This window comes from Phalaenopsis equestris, unplaced genomic scaffold (genome assembly GCF_001263595.1).
Source record: "Phalaenopsis equestris unplaced genomic scaffold, ASM126359v1 Scaffold000256, whole genome shotgun sequence".
In the NCBI taxonomy this organism is placed as follows: Eukaryota; Viridiplantae; Streptophyta; class Magnoliopsida; order Asparagales; family Orchidaceae; genus Phalaenopsis; species Phalaenopsis equestris.
The window spans coordinates 1491726-1499798 of record NW_018164698.1 but is presented as its reverse complement, the minus strand read 5'-3'; the positions used below and the strand labels follow the sequence as shown (position 1 = coordinate 1499798).

General features: G+C 41.2%; 1 protein-coding gene across 1 annotated transcript in view; it reads left to right on the top strand.

Annotated features, from left to right (window-relative positions):
- LOC110024437 (mitochondrial substrate carrier family protein ucpB) overlaps positions 1 to 6750 on the top strand; it is a 22670-nt gene extending 15920 nt beyond the window's left edge. The window contains exon 9 of the transcript XR_002293996.1: positions 6543 to 6750. The gene's annotated coding sequence lies outside the window, so the exon portion shown is untranslated. The remainder of the gene's footprint in view (positions 1 to 6542) is intronic.
- The last annotated feature ends 1323 nt before the right edge of the window (positions 6751 to 8073 follow it).

Below are 8073 nucleotides of genomic sequence, written 5' to 3'. Positions count from 1 at the left end.
AACTTCCTTACTGACTTCAGATATAACATAAACCTATCTAACCTGCTACTTTTTCATAAGTATTGAAGATGACGAACAGACACATACTTGCTGAGGAAGACCTCCGGGGCTCCCCAAGGAGTAAGCCGAAGCCGTCCGACCATCCCTTCAAGAAGCGGAAAAAATGGGGTGAACTGCAGATGGCAAAGGTCAATAAGTCCTCAGCCGGTCACCAAAACAACAACTCTATGTCCCAAGATCAGCTTGAAAATAATCCAGGGTGTCATGACCGGAAGAGACATTTTGATCAATGATCGACCCTATCATATGAGTGATTGTCTGTTTTTCGAGAAATGCAAGGTTTGACACTCCTCAACATGTCAATGGTTGAATTAGTTTAGGCCATCCAGAATAAGGACTATTTCAAGTCGGCCTCGCCACTGAAGGCGGCCCCGATCTTACAAGATCCGAAGAGGTATTGCCAATACCATCGCGACCATGATCACAACACAGAGGAATGTCGTCACCTCTGAAACCTAATTGAGAAGCTTGTCCGTGCCAGGTAGCTCAAATAGTTTGTTGCAGTCGAAGCGCATACACAACGACGGGGTAAAGCTCTAGTCGTAGAACCCTCAAACGCACTTGTCCGGGTGAGTGACGTCCATGCTGCAGGGATAATCCCGCCCATTTTCGGGTCAGGCGCTCTTGCCTGAAGAGACAACGTTCAGGAGAGGTATGTTCCATAGTCTTGTATGCATGTAACCATTTTCCAATTGTTTTTTCGGATGCAGATCTCCTACCAAAGGGGAACCCCTACAATGAGGTGATCATCATCACATCACTGATCAACAACTACCAAGTGGGCAATAGTCTTTTTGTTATAGGTAGTTCGGTGAACATCCTATTTAAAATAGTGTTCGATACGATCGACCTGAAGACCAACCAGTTGACAGAACTAGCCAACCTGTTGCTCAGATTCTCCGGGGAAAAGAATGAGGCACTGAGCCTCATTGCTCTAGTCATCTCTTTGAGAGAACCACAGAAGCAATGTACCAGTATGAAGGATTTTCTTGTGGTGGAATCCTAGTCGACCTACAATGTTATCTTCGATCGACTACTTCTGAACAACTACCGAGCGGTGACTTCTACCTATCATGTGGCTGTAAAGTTTTCATGTGGAGAGGTGATTATGGTCCAGGGGAACTTAGAGCAGTCCAGAAGCTGCTATTTACGAGCAGTTTCAAATGTTGACCATGAACCACTCGATATCCAGATCCAAAAGGGGGAGGGGGGTCTCGAGACCATTGAGACTGTCCTTTAGGTACCAACATTCGATAATGATCCTGGTAAGATCTTCCTAATCAGTGAACATTTTGATATAAGATCTAGGGACTGACTGATACGGAGACTTCGAGAGCACTGAGAGGTGTTCGCTTGGACCGCGGTGGAGATTCCTAGCGTTTCAATCGACACAATCTGCCACCAATTGAACAACAACCTCTACTCTCGGCCGGTCCAACAGAAGATCTTGTTGATCGCCAGAACTTTGGCCAAACTGCTAACAGCAGAGATGCAAAAGCTGTTGGACATCAGCTACATCCGTGAAGTCTAGTACCCAACTTGGCTTTTGAATGTTATGATGGTTAAGAAAGCCAACGACAAGTGGCTGATTTGTGTCGACTTCACAAATCTCAACGCCTCTTGCCAAAAGGACACCTATCCCTGTCGAAGATTGACACCTTGGTGGACGTAGAAGTTAGATGATCAATATTGAGTTTTATCGGCACTAGATAAAAATGCACCCGACCGTTGTTAAAAAAAAAAAAAAAACGTCATTTATTGTTGCACATGACATATTTTGTTTTAATGTAATGTCACTCAGGCTTAAGAACACCGGGGCGACCTATCAGCGCCTCATGAATGTAATTTTTTCTAATAAAAAATGAAAGAATGTTGAGGTGTATGTTGATGATATTCTAGTTAAGAGTAAGTCAACCGAACAACATATCGAAGATATAAAAGAGATCTTCGGAACACTAAAAAAATTCAATATAACATTAAACCCAACCAAGTGCACCCTTGAGGCATCGACCGATAAATTCCTCTGCTTCCTTTTGACTGCAGAAGGATTAAGAGCCAACCCGAAGAAAATATAGGCAATCCTGGATATGTCGCCCCCGCAGAGAACCAAGGAAATTCAGAGACTACCCGACCAAATTGTCAGGCTCAGTCATTTGATCCCAAAGTCTGACGACAAGTGTGCGGCGTTCTTCAAGGTGCTAAGGAAAAATCAGTGTTTCAAATGGACGACTGAATATGAGGAAGCATTTAGAAACCTAAAAAATTTTTTAGTGTCACCCCCACTGCTTTAGAGACCGAAGATGACGAAAGAACTATCACGGTACCTCAGAGTCGGACGAGAGGCTTTAAGTTCAGTTCTGGTCCGAGAGGAGGCAGGAAAATAATATCTAGTCTACTACACGAGTTGAGTCTTCATGGCATCGAAACCAAGCATCCGATTATGGAAAAACTAACATTCACTATGATTATTTTCGCTTGCATGCTTCAATCGTATTTCAAGTTGCATCTGTGTCATCACGGACCATCCGTTGAAATATGTGCTCACATAGCCGGAGTACTCCAGCCGTCTGCTAAAGTGGGTGGTAGAATCCAATGAGTTCAACATCACCTACGTTCCTCGAACATTAGTTAAAGCCCAAGCGATCACAAACTTCCTTACTGACTTCTCCTTTACAGGTGCAGGACGAAAGGATTGTCACTGATGACATGACGTGGATCCTATACGGTGATGGAGCCTCCAAGCAGGCAACAACGGGGCTGGGGCTGGGGCTGGGGCTTGGGCTGGCTCTGAGCAGCCCGACCGGAGAACAGCTCTAACAGTCAATCTCGGTGGAGTTCGACGTTACAAACTATCAGGTAGAGTACGAAGCGTTGATTGTTGGACTCTGCCTGGCTTATGAGGTAAGCACTCGAGACCTTTTGGTGAAATCTGACTCCTTGCTCATCGTGAATCAAGTTAACGAGGAATTTGAGACCACATTTGAGCTGACGACCATATATCTTTCCAAGGCAGAGGAAAACAGGAGATTCAAGAACTTCTATATCGAGCACGTTAGACGGGAGGACAACCAAGTCGTCAATATCCTCTCAAAATGTGTTTGTTTGGGAGGAATATTTAGAAAACTCACCAGGCGAATAATCAACAAACTGGTGGCCATGGAGGTAGCGGTCGACGAGACCAAGAGCTGGGTGGTTCCATACATCCACTACCTGGAGACTGGGGAGATACAGAGAGCATCAAAGATCTGAGGCACTTTAAAATTAGAGCCGCTCTATACCTATTAATCGATGGAAAGTTGTTCAGGAGGTCGGTTCCATCGGTATACCTGAGGTGCTTGAGAGAAAATGAAGTCCAAGATGTGCTCCGGGAGGTTCATTCTGGAGAATGTGGCGACCACTCCGAAGGAAAAACTCTAGCGTACCACATGCAACGATAAGGGTACCTTTGGCCAACACTCTTGAAAGATGTGGCAGAATTCTCAAAAAGGTGTGAGCAGTGTCAAAAATGTGCACCCTTACATCATCCGCTTGCTAAAAAAATCTACAATCGATCGTCAGTCCTTGGCCTTTCACCGCGTGAGGACTAGACATTTTCAGACCTTTTCCTTTGTTGAAAGCCAGAGGAAGTTCCTCTTGGTAGCCATCGACTATTTTTTATAATAGATCGAAGCAAAACCACTCGCTCGAATCAACGCAGGTTGTCTGAACCTCCAAACCTTGATTTTGCGGCAGAATTCCCAAACCTTGCTCGATAAACTCAGGGAACTTACTGCGACCTAACCCTAAATGCAATTTTTCAGAGATCACAAGATGATAAAAAAGTTAAGCCATCCCTCGACCCAGAACCCCCCCAAAGTCCCATTGGTCTGGTCGTTCAGGGCATTTTTTCCTGCTCGCTAGAAACAAGATCCGCGAAAGAGATGCAGGAATCACTTGTAATCCAAAGTGGACACCCCCTCAGGCGACGACAAGATCTGTGCCTAACGGGTGCTAAAGAGAACCGAAGAATACTTAGGAACCATTTGAATAAAAAGAACGAGAGACAGAAAAGAAGAAGAAACTAAAGACGAGAAATCAGAAAACTTAGAAAACTGATGGCAAAAGCTAGAAAGAGCAACCCTTTACTCTATTTGGGTGGGCATGCAAATCGAAGAGTCGCGCAAAGATAAGTGTCACATTAATTATCTTTTCAAATTCCCCCAAAATATTATTTTATTACAAATAACATTATTATAGCTTTCGGACGAAGTGCTTGATGAATGGATCCTTCGTGGCTTCAGACGAGACATACCTCTTCTCAAGCAACCTCCGGAGGACCATCCCTCCATCGATCCTAATCTGCTCCATCCGGTCAGCCTCACTGTGGAATTGACTCAGAACTGTCGAGTCGCGGATGGGTCCCTTCTCGGCACTGACGCCATTCAGGTAACCTCGTAGCGACGTGACGTCCTTCTCCAGTCCGACAATGACGTTCGATTTTTTTTAAAAAGTGGCCTCTCTAGATGCACATAGCAAGTGCCCCAGTGCAGATGCGTCGACATGGTTTTTAGTTCTTTAGTTCAGAAACTTTGCCATCTCCTGCACTCGACATGCCACTGACCCGGGGGCGAGTCTTCGACGCACGGTCTGCCTGCTGAGAGCTTCTGCCCACATCGATCGACAGATAAGAAGGGACGATTGCATCAATTGTCCTAGCAACCAATGCAAGACCGAGTCGGTCACATCTCTCGACGGCTCGCCGCCTTCAACATCCTCTGTCTCGATCGGCGCATCTGAATTTAAAAGGGGCATTTAAAAGTAATGTCAAGTTACTATGCTACCAGAAATCAAAAGGAATTTCTTACATACCCATGAGCCTCTCAAGCTCTGACGTAGTCAAGGGAAGACCTCACTCTCTCGCTAGGGCGCCTCCTCTCCTTTCTTCTGAAGGTAGCTGCGAAGGGTCACCATCACCTCCGCTCTCGGGCTACTGTGATTGTCAGCGGCCGCCTTTACGGATCAGGTTGACGGCTCCACCACAACCTTGTTTTTGCTCGGGCCAAGATCCATAGTTTTTTAGAGAAGCCTCTTCGGCAGCAGAGGCTTCGGCAGCCGCCCTTCTGGGTCCTTTGAAGAAGCAATCTGATTAGCCAGCTCAGGGTTGGTTGGCTCTCACCCCCTCTCTTCTAACCACCGCTTTCCTTTTTAGGATTGATGCTGGAAGAAGATATGTAAATCCGGCCAAGGCCAGTAGGCTCGGAATGACCGTCTTTTTGCTCGTACCACTAGACATGATGTCTACCCAGCAGTCCAAAATACATTGATAACAGATAAACAATCGAATTCATGGCCTTATTTATAAGACACACGCCACGAAAATGAAGGGAAAACTAATTATTATTATTTTTCTTTTTGGTTTCTATAATATAATTAACTAATAATTTCTGTCCTTATTATAGCTGTCGCCACCAAAGGAGCAGTAAAACTTGGGGAAATAATATGTATACACCAGAATTACAGGCACAAATCTCAAAGAGAACGACGACCGAGAATACAAAGCTTCCCTCTGAGGTAAGCGATCGACCAATAATTTACACCAAACATGAGAAGCAGCGTCTCTAAACATGCGATAGGTCAAAGCTCCAGAGATGACTCCCTAGTCAGTAGAGACAAGATTCGTTGAGGGTGAGACACATCCCGACAGTGTCTTGTCAGATACCCCGCACAGGTAGTGACAAGATTTACCCGACCTTGCGAGATGGGAGATTCGGCTGAGACAACGAAATGACCAAGTAGACGAGACACAAGTCCTGTAAAACTTGAACCAGATAGTAAGTGAGTCAAGACTCACCTGACGAAACAAATCGACATGTCAGTCGACCGACCGACCAAAACAATAGGTCTCACAGAGCCTATCATCTAGACCGCTCGACAAAACAGATAACCATATTCAAACCAACCGAGTACGCCCTCTCGGCATAGTCGGATTCTAGACAACCGATCGATACGATCGGTCACTTGCCGACTGACATAATTCACTTAAACTCGTAAGTCATTGTAAGCCGTTATTCTCTGTCAATATTATGACGATCCTTAATTCAAAGTATATACATTAATTCTATTAAGTGTAGTTACCATAATGATTCTCACATTCCTTAATTGTACTAATTAGACCTCTTTAAATAGGCAGTCTCAAGAGGAATACAGGGACTCTCTTTGACCTTCTCCTGAGAAAATTATCGTGACGCTCTCTCTTTCTATATCTCTTACCTCTTTCCATCCCGACTCTCAGTGTGTGTTCACAAAAAGACAATTTCGGATTCAATATATATATATATATAATATATATATATATATATATATATATATGAAAGTAATGTGTAGATGTTAGATATGTAAATTAATAGGAATTGTGTGGCAGAATGTAAATGACCCATTCCTTTGTTAGTATTATTATTCTATTTCCGCCACCGAGTATGATCTTATTTTTTCTCCCTTGCCAGGTTAAGATAAATTGATTAGCGACAAAATGGTGTTGATTGAACTTGTGCATCCATCAGATTAGTGATTGTTAGTAGCATTATTTGTTAATATCATGATATTCACATTAATTTTGTATTTAATAGTATACTTATGAAATACCAGTGTTAATACATGACCGGGTTGAGACCGGCCCGGCCCGTCGCCTTACCTTATGGGATGATTTTCTTTTTGACTTTCAAGCAGCTTAAATGATTTAGGGCTTAGGGTGATTATATTTTATCATCGTAATCGACCCTTTTTTAATGAATGGGTTATATTAAAGCTGGAGTATATGTTCCAACGGCGTTAAAAATTGAAAGGGTAATATTTTATTTTACAATTATTTAAAATTTTATCAATAAAATTAGAATTAATAACTATTTTTTTAAGTTTAAATTGATAGTATTTTACTTTTAAAGGTATGTGATTAATCTCAATAGTTTATTCTTATATATTTATATGTTATTTATTTTGAAGGCATGTTTAACTTTTATATATTATTTTTATTATATTATATGTGATGAGTGTTTGGTGCGGCGATGCGGTGGTGGTGTAATGTCACAATGCAGTTTTTTTATTGTTCGGCAAAATTGTGTTTAGCCTGTGTTCTCAAAATATTATAGAAAAATTGAGTTTTTCCATCAGACCCGATTATCTTTGGTGGATGCTAAAAAGTTGCAGTTGGATTTAAAAAAAAAAAAATTATAATAGTCACTGCAGTTTTTTGAACTTTTTCTTCTTTTGCAGCGTTATAGCTGCTTCTTAGAATAGCTGCAGGTGTCCCAAATAGACTAGTTTAATTTCTAGAGTAATGTTATTGCAAGTTGAAATTATATCTTTAAATCAATTTGCTATTGTAACAATATATTGAAAAAAATTATTTTAAATAGTAGTATTAGAGTGAACTTAAAAAAAAAAGTCATTTTTGTAGTGTGCGATGGTTTGGAAATGAGAGGTTCATGCCCGTATCATTGAAATTTTCGCTAAGGTAAAATCTATAATTTTAAAATGAATTATTATTTGTGCTTGCTAAGGAGAATTTTATGGTAATATTAAAAAAAAAGACTTTTTTTTAATATATATATATATAGTTTGGCCTTGAGTCAAGTGTTTATCCATGAGATGAAACCATTGTTAAAGCACTTTAATGTTAAAAAAAACTACTTATGATGAATGGGATTAAGGTGAATAGTGAGTATTTTGAGATCATGGATAACTTTACCATAATGCTCTTTTAAAAAAGGAGTTTTTACATACATAATATCAAAAACTTTCATATTTACCTATCTCAGATCTAAATTTTCATAGTTATAAACATCACATATAGAACAACACTCATTATCACATTTTAATAGCAAAATCATCTTAAAGTTTAGGTATAAGATAACTAAATCCATAAAAATTTGGTGCTATTGATGTAATTTTCTCAAGTTCAAGTCGAGAGTGACTCCAACTCGAGTTGACTCGTTTAAACCCCTAATATGTATCAAGATTTAAGCCGTAATATCTCAT